This window comes from Carettochelys insculpta, chromosome 1 (assembly GCF_033958435.1).
Source record: "Carettochelys insculpta isolate YL-2023 chromosome 1, ASM3395843v1, whole genome shotgun sequence".
NCBI classification, from domain to species: Eukaryota; Metazoa; Chordata; order Testudines; family Carettochelyidae; genus Carettochelys; species Carettochelys insculpta.
The window spans coordinates 320757777-320771809 of record NC_134137.1 but is presented as its reverse complement, the minus strand read 5'-3'; the positions used below and the strand labels follow the sequence as shown (position 1 = coordinate 320771809).

Here is a 14033-nt window from a genome sequence, read left to right as displayed (position 1 = left end):
GGGTGAAAAATTCTTCTAGCTAATCTCTGAGGATCGGACAAGAAGCAAATTAGCTTAAATTGCAGCTACGGCCTTTTAAATTGGACATTAAGGAAAGCTTCCTATCAGGATAGTTAAGTCCTGTAATAATTTGCTTACAGAAGTTATGGAATCTCTGATGATGGAGATTAAGAGCAGGTCAGAAAAAGACCTGTCAGGGATGACCTAGATCGGTGGTTTTAAATCAGGGGTACATGAGCCCTGGGAGGTAATTAGAGGCCTTCTATGGAGCTGATCCATTCATCTAGACATATGCTTTATTTTAACAACAGGTTACATAAAAAGCACTAACAATCAGTACAAACAAGTCATTCAATAAGCCATTTGTTTTTACTGATCAGTATACGATAAACTGAAATGTATGTACAATATTTATACATCCAATTGACATTTTATAATTATGATAAAAAAGATAAAGTAATATTTTCATAATGGTGTGCTGTTACCCCTCTATATTTTTATGTCTGACTTTTAAAAGTTTTTAAATAAGGTGAAATTTGGGGAATGCATGACAAATCAAATTCTTGTAAGTAGTACAGAAGTCTAGACAGGTTGAGAAAAACTGGTCTAGATTATACTTTGTCTAACCATGATTGCTGAGGACCAAAAGATGGCCTGGAGGTCCCTTCCAGGCCCTATGATTCTATAATTTTTATCATCATTGTACAGCAGATGGATGGAACAGAAAATGCAAAATACCGTAATCCTCTGCCAGGGAAGTTTGAAATAGGCATAAGGCAATTACCAGACTGGCTATGCAAACAAACAACAGCACCAGGGGGTTAGTGCCCTGTCTCTCAGAAAGTGTCTTGACATCTTTAATAACAAAAGTGATACTTAAAAGTGACTATAGCAGAACCTGAAGACAAGTTTAGGTTGACAGGCAAACATCTGTCAACTTTCTAGCCTCCAAACATGAGTTGCAGTAGTGCCAATCTCTCAACCCCTTGATTTTGGCAGCTGACCCATAAATTCATGGTTCACTGTGACTGAAAGCATGCATTTTGCACTGGAGTTTCCTCAAGTGTTTTGAGCAGAAACTTTGTCAATATCAATATACCGGCTAATATAAAGAAGAAAGCACAAAACCATAGACTCAAAGTCTGGACACAATGGAACTGGAGATACACAGACATGACTAGTGTAGAAGATCTGTTGGTTTTAAATTATCTTTTGGGAAAAGAGACTAGCATTTTTAGAACATTTGTTTTGGAGCTTTCCTAGCAGCATGAAAATCACTGAATGCTATTCTAAAAAAACCTGTGCATTTGGATAGGGAAATGATATAGCATTACAGCTGATTCTAAATAGCTTGATACATTTCTAATCTTATTCCCAGTCACAAACATCATCATCTTCAACAAAACCAACACAAGAGCCGTTTGCTTTCATTGCATTGAAAAATGTGACTAAAAAGTTATATCATTGAGGAATTCTGAAAGGCTATTCCTCCCACCTCATTTTAAAAAGAGTGTTAAACAGAGTAGTAACACAAAGATTTTTAAGAGTACTTACGTTATGTTAGCATCCAAGGAATCTGGAATGTGATCAATAGTTGAGTTTTGATAAACTGTGAAAAACAAAATTTTAAAAGGCAAATTAAGATTTTTGGGAAAAAGTGGGAAGGAAGAAGGACTGAGAAAAGATTAAACATTTTTCTTCCCACAAACTACCTTCCAAGAAATGTAAACGTTTAGAATGTAAACTTTAAGAATATTTTAGTAGTACTTCTCAGAGTTCACTTTATTGCAGCTGTTTATCACACCAGCTTTCTAAGTTCTTACACCACACCATTTTTGTACACCACCCCAGCTTTCTAAGTTTTTATACCACATCATTCTTCATAATTATATTAAATTGTGTGGACTGCCTCATGCATGTCATTGCACAATATATAAATTATCTAGTTGTTGACATGGAATATTAAACAAAAAAGAACATGACTGTTTGCATGACACTGAAACCAACAAAAGCACGTTTTAAAAAAGTGTACTTCCTGTGCCAGATTAACATACGTAAAACACAGTTTAAGAATAACGGCAATGATATAATTCAGATGATGATTTTTCAGATGCATATAAACTTTAAGACCACTGGTCATTACCAACAGCCCCCAACTCAAATCACTGCAACCAATTATTAAAGATCTACAACCTATCCTTAATCAGGATGCCACACTCCAGAAGGCCCTAGGTGACATTCCCGTTCTCTCCTACAGACAACCTCCCAACCTTGTGAGGATTCTCACCAACAGCCACAGTCTATACTGCAGGAACACCAGTCCTGCCAGCTTTGTCCACATATCTATTCTGGAGATACCATAACTGGACCTAACCAGGTTATTCACAGAATCACAGGCACTCTCTCATGTTCCTCAACTAACATCACATACGCCATCACGTACCAACAATGCCCAGATGCTTTGTATATTGGACAGACTTCAAACTCTCTTAGACAAAGAGTTAATGGGCACAAAACAGACATAAAAACACTCCTGATCCGCAAACCAGTCAGCCAATATTTTAATGGAGTGGGCCATTCTGTTAATGACTTAAAAGTCTGTCTTACTGAAGAAGAAGTTTCACAACAGTCTTGAAAGAGGCTACTGAACTCCCTTTTATATTCAAATTCGACACATTAACACGTGGTTTGAACTGGGATGGGAATTTTCTGGGTCATTACAGGGGCTCTTTTGCATACTTGGCTTAATCTAATTCTTGACTCTTCTCCCCCCTCCCCCCACAATCTGCTCACCTTGATTTTTTTTTCTGATTTGTCAACCTTGATTGCTATTTTTGGTTCTCTGTGCCTTAAAAATTGCATCCATGTGGTTATGGCTATGGTCTGAAGAAGTGCGTCTGTCCCATGAAAGCTCACCTAATAAATTATTTTGTTAGCTTTTAAAGTGTTACTTTACTGCTTTTTTGTTTTGCTAGTATATAAACTATCATGGGTTTCTGTTTCTTAAGAAGTTACTCTTTTAGCATTTATGGCCTTGTTTAATCTCAGTCTAGGGACCAAAGCCTGAGCCTGAATCAGGGATCTAAACACTGAACTTCAATAACCTGGGTGGAGTCAAAGCTCAAGAGTTTCAGCCCAAGACAGAGGGCCTGAGACCAGAACCCCATTGTCTAATGCCAGCCACAGAGATCCATTTACAATGGGGTCATGACCCACAGTTTGAGAACCACTGACCTACACCCCAAAGGCCTGTACCTGTTTCTGACTAGTATAACCAGGTGTGACCAACAATAAACCAATGAAATCTTTAACTCACTTTATATGAAGTGGGAGATCATGACTGAAGAGAACTCCCCCCCTCAGAATGCTCCAACTTGCACTAGGGGTTTTCCTACACATTGAACTCCATCAGTTTAACTTAAGGTATGATTTTTAAAAGATATATTTAAAAGGGCCAGCGAACAATCTTATCAGTTTAGAACAGGTTAAATTTGGTTCAGCATAAATTGATTAGGAAGAGGTTTAAGTTCAGGGCATAAAATCCTGCTTAATTAGTTAACCAGTTAAATGTTAAGTTTATTCAGCTAACAACTAAATGGGATGGGGAGCACCCCCACCCCACTGTGCTCCAAGGCCACTCCGACAGGGCTGGAGAGCACCCAGCCCCGTCATGCCTCAAGTCACAGACCAGGGCTGCTCTGGCTGGGACAGAGTACCCCTTGCCCTTCCCCTCCCCGCAGAGGGCCACGCTGGGATGGAGCAGCACCCTGCCCACAGCAGGGAAATGTAACATTAAATGGTTAACCAATAAGTATTATTCTTACCATTAATATACTGCAGCTAATGTTTAAAACAGATTCTTTTACCTATTTTGTGATACCAATACCTAACATGCAGATTAAAAAAAGCTACAGCAACACCACTAGATATATACCAAAACCCAATTTTCACAACACAATTAAGTTCGTTGTTTTATGTGGGCCTTATTCCTTTGCCTGTGTATTTTTCTGCATTGTATGTGGAACGATGTTCTGCATTGTTAGGACTATTGCTGTGGAACTGGTGTCACATTTTGGTAGCGTTAAACCATCAGACACCACCACGCAGGTTATCACAATTTTGGTAACTACTTTTCCAAAGCTGTACATGCATCCATAGTTTGACAATGGGTCGATCAAAAGGGAGCAGTACCTGTAATCATTTAGTAAAAACAACAGAAGACAGAGTTAAATGTACACTGGTAATACAGGGCAGAGGTATGCCAAACAGCAGTGGAAAAATGCTGAACTATGTGAAGATGAAACATCCCTCTGTACCACATGACAAAGAAGGCTCAAATCAACAACACTCACAACATTTGTTTCAACACACAATGTGCCAAAAAACTAACGGAGTTGTTGTGCACTATGGTTACTACAGATATGCTGCCTGCAAGTGTCATTGAGGGTACAGGTTTTTGTTCATTGATGAGTTTTGTAACCTTGCAACTAGAGAACTGCTATGAAGACTGTGTGAAATCTCTCTGGGAAAAACTAGAAAACTCCATTAAGGTAGTTTTCACCATCGACTGCTGGATAGCGTTAAGTACATGACAGTCACTTGCCATTATAATGAAAGTTGGGATCATCGATTCACAGTTCTACAAACTGGAAGTGTAACTAAATGACATACAGCAGAAAACCTTACTGAAAACTACCAACTACAGTGGAAAGACAATCTGGCAGGTCACATAGCGGCATGCATACACAATTAGTAAGGCTGCAATTCTTTCACAGAGATTGTGGAAGCGACCTGAGGCCAGCTGCTCCAGCAGTCCCCAGGAACAGCTGTACTGGCTGCTTCTCAGGAGGCCCTTGGGTAGCTGGCTCCAGAATGCATTCAAGCAATGTCTGGCCTCACAGACCACCCAAGCAGCAGTCCTGGGGACCACAATGGACTCAGACACACCAGCCGCTGCACAAGTGGCCCCAGTCAACTGGCTCTGGGGGACTAGCAGAACAGCAGCCAGTGTGGTTGGCTCTGAAGACTGCATGAGCAGCAGCTGCAGTACAGTGGTGATGGTGGTGGTTGGTGGGGAGGCCTGAAGTAGTAGCCCTCAAGTCACCCACATGCTGTCTGGAGTGATCCCCAGCAGCAGCTAGGAGCAGTCACTCTCCAGCCCTGGAGCACCCCCACCCCTTGCAGAAGTAGAGATTTAATCACGGATATTTTTCGTAAAAGTCACCAGCAGGTCATGGGCTGTGAATTTTTATATATTGCCTGTAACTTATCCATGTCTTTTACCACAAATACCCTTGACTAAATCTTAGCCTTAGTTATATATAATACAAGCAACAGTGTGCTTGCCAACATACCAAGGTATGTTACAAGGGAATCTGTCAATTGTTGTGCCCATACTTTGCAGCTAGCCATAAATCATGGGTTTTCTTCAAGTAGCATGGATTGCAGCTGCCAGCAAATTAGTTACCTATTTCCATCACATCACTGGAGCTACAAAAGCACTCAAAGGAAAAGAAACACATTAAGTAACACCATCTAATACAGTTGTGTAAAACTCGCTGGAATTTGTTATATGACATGCTCAAAAGACTCAGGTGGTTGGCAAAGTTGGGCTATAACAGGTGTGCTTTCAGACAGCTCTGTAACAAAACAATCTGATGCCCAAACACTTCAGCTGCAAGAGGAGCACTTGCAACTAACAGAGGATATCTTACCACTACCTTCCTTTTTAAAATGTGCTACAACGGTCATATCTACTGAACAGTTTCAATTACAAATATTTAGCCAATTTGCAAGTCTTTTTCAAAAGCAGAAGTGCAACACTTGTCAAAAATGGAAAAGTCACTGATTTCACATTAATTGCTCTCTGGAGCATTACATGAAAGACAACCATCCTGTCACAACTGCCAAACCTGCACTTATTACCTCCTAGTTAGAGCCTTGCCTTTTTTGAGTCCTATCTAGTGGCAATGACTACTAGAAATTAATTAGTGATCCAAACAAGATCAATTTAGAAGCACACAGTATAGCAGAGGTCAGCAAACTTTTTTATGTTGGCCTCCGCTTTATGCCCCTGCAGGGCCCCTCCCTCAGCTTGTCCAATGCCCCGAAAGCGAGCATCAGTCTCCTCTAAGTTACGCGCCCTGCTCCATGGCAGGAACAAAAAGCGGAAAGGCAGCAGAGGCCACAGGAGGGAGGCTGATTGCACTGTGCCCCCATTAGGAAATTTCATGCCCCTGCCTAGTGCTTAGAGAAGAAGCTGAGGCATCTGGAGATGAATTCTTTTTCCAGCATTTCATTGGTTCAACTTAAGCAGAAGTGGCACACCAAGATTGAGATTGACTTTCAAAGCACACTGGCAGCAAAACAGAGTTCGCTGTGGCCTGCTTTTCAGACACAGGTTTGCAGCACTTGTAAGACCTGGCTCTCTCTCAGCCTTAGTTGCCCCATCTGAGAAATAGGTTTAATAATAATTCCTGTCTCAAAAGACAAATTGGGAGAGTGAACCAAAACAAATCTGGTTGAGCCCCACTAGCAGCCTATGGCAAACTTGCTCCTAAAACGGCCTCCTAGTTGTTGGGACCTTCAGCCCAGAGATGAAGGGAGGCTGAAAGCCCATCAGCTGTGGGCAGAGCCTGAACCTTAGATCATCACAGACCTAGGGAAGTAGGTGGAAAAGAATCCAATAGCCCACACTGAATGTGAGCACCCTTTTGCCATCCAAGCTGAACATTTCTTTTCTTCCCTCCTGCTCCTGAGCCATAGTTTGGGAAAATCTCAGTATTAATTAATCTGAGCACAATATCCAAACCCTTGAAACTAAGTGTACAGCAATCAGGGCAAGGCAGCTTGAGGTGGTAACTGTAGCAATGCAGCCTCACCAGGAGCTGCTCCTCCCTAACCCTAGGCTGGCTCCATTCACAGCTGGGCTGAGCTACCAGCCTGAACCAGCCCCACATAAGGAGAGTGCTTGCCTTGCCAGTGAGTGGCAATGCCTGGGCAGGTGGGCTGTCTGCAAACACACTGGCAGGTGGAGGGTCTGAGCTCCCAGACTGAACTCACCCCCACAAATCTTATTTCCCTACACCAAAAGGGTAGGGGGAGCTCCCCTACTATCTCCTAGCACAGCTCTGCTCCTGCGCACTCTGTTTCTGAATTTATTCCCTGCAGACTAGCTGGAGCAGCTGTAACTTGAACTGAGGCAAGGGTGGGGACTCTGGGGCTGCAGAAAGAGTTTGTAGGAGCTGAGCAAATTCCCAGACATTTTCTGATTGTGCAAAAACCCGGCCGGACAGAGAGTTAATTGGATATATGGTAAGCCTAATTCTAACATCCAGAGCCACACAGGTGTCAGTGCTCGGCACCTCAAGTGACTTCTCAAAGAGCCACAGGCAGTTCTGGAGCCCTAAAGCCATAGAAAGCAACGCTCCAAAGCTATGGCTACACTAGTGATTTTTTCAACAAAACAAAGTTTTGTCAACAAAACTCGCCACACTCCCACACACAAAATTTGTTTTGTTGACAAAACAACTCAGCACTTCTGCCAACAACCTTCTGCCTCTCCCAGATGAAGAAGAGTGCCTTTGTTGACAGACTCTGTTGACAAAAAGCTGCGTGGTCCCTCTGGGAGGCCTCCTGTCGACAGACAGGGCTTCCAGGACACTGGGCAGCCCTGTCTGCTGTGCTTCCGGTTGGCTGTTTTGTCAAGAGAACAGCTGAGCAGTCTGGCCATTCTGTTGACAGAGCAGATCACTCTTTCGATCCACAGTAGTGTATGGCCGCACTCTGTCGATAGATGTTTTGTAGGAAAATCTCTTCCAACAGAAATGTCTGTTAAGAAGAATGTCTGTTGACAAATGCTGCTAGTGTAGCCACAGTGCTAGAGATCTGTCTCCAAACAGCAGGGATAGGGCAGGCTAGTGACAATCCTGCAAGAGATTATTTTCAGATAAATTAAGAGGTAAAAGACACCTTTCTTAAAGCAATCATCTGTGTAGGATTCCCGTTCTTAAGTAATACGTGGGCTGTCTTGATGAACTATGAACAAGAATGATTCCAGCACTTCAAGACTTTAGGAACACAGGAATTGCCACACTGGATCAAAACCAAAGTCCATCCAAGCCAGCAGATTGTCTCCAATGGTGGCCAGAAGCCAATGATTCAGAGAAACATGCAAAAACCCTGCAGTAAGCATGCGTGGGATAATCTACTCCCATTAAAAGCTTTCATGATTAGACACTATCTTAAAACCCCAAAGCACAAGTTTTAATATCACGTCTAGCGCCAAAATCAATTGTGGAAACTCTGAATATTCTTGATATCCATTTAAATTTTGAAAAGGGGAGGGGAGCACAATATGAATCCTCAGAACATAGGATGCATGCAAACAATTCCCTGGCAACTCAACATTTAGGTAACTCAAACACCACAAAAGATTATTTGGAAATGTCTCCTGGTGCTTGAACACTAGAATGTCAAGAGCCCTATTTAGTTCTATGTACTTAGCTCTCAATTAGGGCTCGTGAGATGTTTGAGGGTTTGTTTGGTTCTTTTAAAGCAAGTTTTAACTCTAAACAATATTAAATGTATATATTTTCACTAAATTTGAAGTTCAGAGGTAGGAAGCTATAGATTATACTCGTGAACTCTATATTTGGTATATGTAAAATAACTTATTTACATCTATAATAATTTAAGGAGCTGCTAGTTTAAGTAGCAACACATCCGAAATAAGACAAAATTAAATTTTGAAGGATCTCATTGGTGAATCATTAGGTAACAACATTAATTTCAGGATGTTCCAGTATATATTTAGCAGATGAAGATCACTCAGAGATAATGGTACTAAAAGGTGCTATTGGCTCCATAGCAGAATAACTTCTGGCCATCTTTTGTCTGGTATGGAGAATTGGAACCTTACCAACCTCCTAGAAGGATGGTATTGTGATCTCATTGTATAGGCACAAGGTACTGCACAGTAAATGTAAAAGCTACTGGCCCATAACCTTGCTGTCCAAGGAAGCTGTTTGGGCATGTTCTGCTGGCACACCTGGGGTCTCTGCTACATCAGAAGCACTGCCCCGCAGCAGTCAGGCTTTGAGGAAAAGGTCCACATTAGATGCCACCTTGGCCCTATGGTTGTTGTTGGAGATACACCGTGAATCCAGGAAGCCCCTGCATGTAGCCTACATTACTCTTAAGGCTGCATTTGATTCAGCTGACTGTTATGCTGTGGAAAGCCTTCAAAAGCTAGGCATCCCTACTACTCAGCAGCACCTAATGGAATCACTGCCCAACATAATATTGGGGACCTGTATTTCAGCATCTTTTAAAATCAGTCTTGATGTCAAGCAGGGCTGAGTCCTGGCCCCTGCACTCGTTTGCTCAGCAACAATTTCATACCATAGCATGAAATCAGGTTTACAGGCAAGGAATTTCATAATACAGCATGCATTCAGGTCCACAAATTTCTAGTCGACCTCCCTTACTCCTTGTGAGGAGGAGTACTAGGGCTGACTGTGGATCTCTGATAGTTCCATTTTGTGCATCCCCACTAGGCATGCAAGATCAACCTGGTCTCCAGGTAAATACGTACATACCCTAACACATTTGAGAGTATTTCTACTACATTTTCTTATTAGCTTCAGTGCCGTTCCTAAAAATAGTTGCATTATCTGAAATCAGGGAAATGTTAAAAATCATCATTACAATATAAAATGTGCTAATATCCAAGCCTCAAATCTGCAGTACACTTAGGCCTTAACTGAGAAGAGTTTTCCTATTTTGAAAAGGAATCTGTAGTTAACTTTAAGTATGTGCTTAATTTCAAGCAAATGAAAAAACAAGCACATGCTTGAGTATTTGTGTTAAACTGGACCTTTAAGCCTCAATGGGAAGATCCTTTAACAATGTAACAGGAACATTATTTGTGAACCACATAAATGTTCCGTGGTGGGGAGCAGGATACTGTGTATTATGCAGTTAATAAGCACCATTTTCAATTGCTTTTACCTTCATGATCTGAGAAACAAGTTTTTCTAACATGTCAAAACCACTTCTCAGCCAGTCCTGTATTTTAAAAGCTAGTTCATCTGAGAAATAAAGTGTGTTTTGGAAGTGTTAGCTTTAATTAAAGCCCTCTGACTTCAGATTCTTTTTCAAAAATGGAAAATTAAAAAATAAATGGTTGCAAAGGATTTAGTGTGCAGAAAGTGGAACCAGAATTTCAACTATACTCATTTGAGAAGATATAGAGGAAAATGATATTTTGTGAAATGCTTATGGAGGTAGATAATGATGACAGGGAGATCATTCAGACTATGCAGCTTGCCCTGACTATACTTATTGAAGTGTCCAGCACCAGTGGTTTACCCTCAACAATGAGCTCGTTTGTGATGGCTAACAGGTTAAAAAATTATAACCATGCACTGCAGCTAGTGGTCTTGGAGAAGGTTTGCTTCATTTAATATCTGTAGTGATGGGCAACAGGAGACAAAGGAGAAATTAAAAGGTAAAGGAGAGGTAGTCCTAGACTAGAATGTTTATTCTGAATGTCACTGTTTCTGGCTTCAATTACTTTTTTGAAAGCATAGGCTGCTAATGGACAAGGATCCTAATCTTAACTTCAGATTGATTAAAGCAACATCCACAGTTAATTATCATCCTATGACAGAAATGAGGCCCTCAATTTTGCATGTATAATCAAACCACAGTTAAGATAACTGATGGGAGTTGTGTGTGCAGGTTTCTTGAGTGTTAAATGGATCATAAAGAAAAAGAGAACATACAGAGGCAGTCTGTCTATAGTGTTAGCAGCTGACCTTAAAATACAGGAAATCCCCAGCCCCCAAATCAGATCAGACAGCATTTTTGTACTGTAAACCCTGGGACACGGTAAAGATAAGTTTTGTTTTAGTATAAAGACTATACTGCTTTGTTGTAAAATCCCTGTATGATCTAATGAAGTTTCTCACTGCAGCAGTGTCACCAAGGCTAATTAAGGTAGTGAACTACATTGGTTCAAAATTTCCAGGTAACCATAATTTTGACAGAATAGCCCCAGTTTATAGGTAGGATCATCTCAGTCAGGTGTACAGACGTGTAACTGGGTGTTCAGATTAATTCAACATTTGACCCATATTATGGGATGATCTTTATTTTTGGCAGTCCGAGATTAGAGTACTCCTCCCCTATAAAGGTAAAAGCCCCCTTTATTTAATAACTTCAGAATGCCCTGATGCAGCATTGATAAAAATCTGATTTTTATTTTGTTACTCTATTATAAGCTTTTCTTTTTTTCAAAATATAAATGGTTTAAAATGAAATATGAACTTGATACAAAATATATTATGGCCTAAAATTATATCATCTTAAAACATTAAAATAAGCGGAACCCATGAGAATTGTGAACTGAGTTGAAGTTTTTTGTCCCCCAGTATCAAGAAAAACATCATAGCTCTCAGATCAGTTTTATAATTATGGCATAATAAGTCATGTCCAGTATTGAGGGCCTCATCCTGTGAGGCACCCAAGGGCTATGCTAGTGGGTGCAAGACACTAGCAAAGTCAACACAGGTGTTGGGACTTGGCCTCTGACTCAAGGAGGCACCAAACTATCTCTCACCAAAATCATCCACTGAGCCCTTCTGGGTGGGCTCATATTCCTATTTTATAAGCTTTTCCCTATCTGTGCTTTGACTGGCATAATTTGAAGCCACAAACATTTACAATTCTAGCAACCATGGACTCCGAGCTTTCCAGGCCAAGGAACAACACTGATCTGTCCACTAATATCCTTGGCTACAGGATGGTTCCAGCCTCTTCAAATAAATGGGCTTGCTCTGTCTCCTTCCATGTGTACACAGACAAATATAACAGAAATCCAACTCTTTCCTTCTCTAAACTAAAATACCACAGTGCAAAAGGCATGAGGGCTACACAAGGAGGAGTCTAGGATTGTTAGGTTTTTTTTTTCCCCCTGATGGGGGTAGGAGGGTTATACAACAACAAAACAAACAGTGTTTGCAACCAGAAAAAAGCAACACCAATGTCAAAGAAGAACTTTGTTGTTCATTCTTCCCACATTCTTTACGGTACCACCTCTCAAATTCATTTCAGCACCTGAAAACTGTAGAACTGGCATAGACAGCTGCAGGTCGTAAAAAACAATTACATTTGGGAATATTTTGAAGAAATTTCTGTGCTTCTGAGTTAAAGAGGAACACAGCCAAATGTAAAACAGTGTGACAAAGAGACGTAAGCCCAGGTTTTCAAAATGAAACTACCTTATGACAACACAGTATGACAATGCACTGACTAAAGACAGGCCATATCTGAACAATCAGGATCATCTGTTTAGCAAATTTTCTTTGCACCATTCTTGCAAACTGTCAGCTATGTGAAAATAAAAAACAGCCATAATGAGTGAGACCAAAGATGTCTCTTCTGATGTATCCCATCTTCCAACAATAGCTAATGAGAGGTGCTTCAGAGAGAATGAACGTATCACCAAGTTATCCATCCTGTCACCCTTTCCCAGCTTCTAGCAAACAGACACTGTGTCTTACTATGCTAGTAACAGAGGGATAGCCATGTTACTCTGTATTCCACCAAAACAGCAGAAATGTAGCACTTTAAAGACTAACAAAATGATTTATTTGGTGATGAGCTTCTGTGGGACACACCCACTTAATCAGTTCTGATTTTTCCTGTCTCTCCCATCCTTTTTTAAAATGTTCAGTCCTGTCGCCAATCTGCATTATTTTGCTGGAAATTTAGATATAGCTGCCCTATGCATCCAACAAAAGATGCTTAAATGTAGCTAAGGGTCTGATGAAGTGGGTCTGTCCCACGAAAACTCATCACCGAATAAATCAGGTTAGTGTTTAAAGTGCTACATTTCTACTGTTTTGTTTTATGCTAGTCATAAATTTGTGTTTTGTACAGATTACTTAAAAATTTCAAAATGTTTGTGTTCAAACCTTAATTGGTACATTAGCCTGTTTTGCTAGAAGCTGGTAGTCGGTGACAGGGGATAGATCACTTGATGATTACCTGTTCTGCTTATTTCCACAGAAGCTCCTGGCACTAGCCACTGTCAGAAGACAATATACTGGGGCAGATGAACCTTTGTTCTGATCCAGTATGGGCAGTCTTATGTTCTTAATATTTACCAATTACATTTCTACTGCTAAACTATATTTTTAATTGCTCAATATAATCAAGCATTCTAAATGAAAAATTTCTGTTTAAAATCAAAGTTTGGGCATTATTTTTCTCAAGCTGTTTGGTTGCCATGTTGCTAGACTTAAGAATTTAAATAAATGTAGGTGATCTTATGATTTATTAAACTATTGTCCCTATAAAATTAGGTTTAAAATAAATTTACATCTTTTAAACAGTGGTACAAACTTGCAGGAAGAAGAAACTTTCATATATGACCTCATTTTCTTTAAAGCATTAAATTCCATAATAGTGAACAGAACAGCTTTTAAAAAAAACATTGCTTTGGGTCCATCTTAGATGTAAGGTATATGAACATTCATCACCTTCAATGTTCAGAATTTCACAGTAATCTGTAGGTGCCAGCAGTGCAGCAAATAAACATACGATTAATTACCTTTATTTTTTTAAAAAAAGATAAACTTCATTATCCACAACAACATGCAAATTCTAGCAAGACTTCAGCAATGAGAAGACTGCTCCGTTCATTTATGCAACAAATTCTCCATTTCATCTTGTTCAGAGCAAATATTTAATTTACACAGTGCAGTCATTAGGACCAAGCTATAGTCTACCTGGCAGGGCAGAATTGCTAAATACAGTGTATAAGAAGGAAATGTAACAGCATCCAAAAACATATTGATGGGAAATCCATTAAGTCTTGATGGTTAGAACACTGTGTCCAATGATCCAGTAATACATGCTTGTGACATAACAGAAGATAGACAACCCTATCTTACATAAACAGCTGAGACATCAGATGCCATACAGCAGAATACTGAAAAGTAACAGTAAAAGCTATAACAAACTGA

General features: G+C 40.2%; 1 protein-coding gene and 1 pseudogene across 7 annotated transcripts in view; one reads left to right on the top strand and one right to left on the bottom strand.

The window, feature by feature from the left end:
* Nucleotides 1-14033, bottom strand: part of SCAF11 (SR-related CTD associated factor 11) — a 109372-nt gene that overhangs the window by 85222 nt on the left and 10117 nt on the right. For all 7 annotated transcript variants that reach the window (XM_075014122.1, XM_075014102.1, XM_075014073.1 and 4 more), the window contains exon 2: nt 1555-1609. The gene's annotated coding sequence lies outside the window, so the exon portion shown is untranslated. The remainder of the gene's footprint in view (nt 1-1554; nt 1610-14033) is intronic.
* On the top strand, nt 4166-5859 carry LOC142018731 (zinc finger BED domain-containing protein 4-like; annotated as a pseudogene).